The sequence below is a fragment of the Triticum aestivum genome, chromosome 7A, assembly GCF_018294505.1.
Source record: "Triticum aestivum cultivar Chinese Spring chromosome 7A, IWGSC CS RefSeq v2.1, whole genome shotgun sequence".
NCBI lineage: Eukaryota > Viridiplantae > Streptophyta > Magnoliopsida > Poales > Poaceae > Triticum > Triticum aestivum.
In genome coordinates, this window is record NC_057812.1 from 545,307,608 (window position 1) to 545,309,260 (window position 1,653).

Below are 1,653 nucleotides of genomic sequence, written 5' to 3' on the forward strand. Positions count from 1 at the left end.
ATTTGTCCCGGTTCATAAGGGCACGAACCCCATTAGTACCCGTTCGTGGCACGAACCGGTACTAATGGGCATCGCACCCTTTAGTCCTGGTTCGTGGCACCAACCGGGACTAAAGGTCCCATTTGAACCGGGAGTAATGCATGTACGGTGCCCTAGCTGCTCGAACCGGGACTAGTGCTCATATTAGTCCCGGTTCGTAATGCAACCGGTACTAATGCTCTTTTCTGGCCGAACCAAAGCCCCTTTTTCTACTAGTGCTTGCCAATGGAGCCGTCGCTCCAGATCCGGGGTTCCCCACGCAGATGCAGGGCAACCGAGGCCCTGCCGCCACCATCCTTGACGCCCCGGGCTTGCCCGGTGGCTGCCTCAGGCGGCGGCGAGGAAGGGAACATGGGGAGGGGGTGAGGAGGAGGGGCGGCTAGGGTTGGGAGGAGGAGCCGCTGGGGTTATGATGGCTAGTTGGCTACCATGGAATAGGAAACTATGGCCAAGCACAAGCAAAGGAATGGTTATAGGTTGAAGGTTACTTACTCGTAAGAATGATTGCTCTATCTTGCTTTGCTTGCTTCACAGCAGTCCAGAGACTCTTCCTCGAACCAAAGTCTTGTTTTCTACTAGTGCCACTGTTTGTTTACTGTAGTTACAGGGCCTATGCCATTTGTATTCTTTGGTATTCATGGGAATACCAAAGGTTTGCTGATCCATGGGAAACGTTACACATCACCCGGCAGACAATCACGTTTGCGTCCGCCCCCTCGGTTGCTTGCCACGCGTCCCCTGTGGACCGCACCAGCACATTCTTTGCAACAGACATGGCTCGTACCTTATCCTCATCTCCTTAATCTCCTTCCTGAATCAGTGGTGCCAAGCGAGATGGTCGTCTACACTCTGCATCATGAGTGTGCCCTTGCTCGCCACCGCCACGTGTTGGCAGCCATCCTCACCGGCTAGGCAGGCCTTTGCCGTCGTCACCGGTCGCCGCGGCGGTGCGCTGTTGCAGCTAGGCCTCGCACCATCGTCGCCGTTGTCACCCCGCTTCCACCATGACGGTCGGCCGCGTGCGGTGCGCCACCTTGCCGGTGAGGTGAGCTTATCGGCGCTCCTCTCTCACCACCATTCGACGGAAGCAACATGGTAGTTGTTTCTGCAACGCAACCGTTGTTTTAGGAATTGTTTCTGCAACGCGGTCGTTTGTTTTAGGAATTGTTCCTCCAATCTTCAAATTTTTGCAACATGGTAGTTGTTTCTGCAATGTAGCCGTTGTTTCAGGAATTGCTTCTCCAACGTGGCCGTTGTTTCAGGAATTGTTTCTGCAACACAGTCATTGTTTCAGGATTGTTTCTGCAATGCGGCCGTTGTTTCTACAACTGGTTTGTTGTTTCAGGAATTAGTGTGTCGGGAAGGCAACGAGCCGCGTGCGAGGTGTTAGATTGGACGGCTCGCGCGTGAAGATCCGACGGTTGTCAAGATGGTGGATGTTTACTAGACGTCTACCGGTAGACGCGTAGCGCTCTCCTGTGTATATTGCTATTCCTCCGCATGCATAACCCAAAACTTCCACTTGTCTTTTCTGTTTCTGTTAAGCAATACTTCCGTTTGCTTTCACAGCCAATGTTCTGGGCTGGACGGATCCGGCCTCTCGGGGCTCGAGAG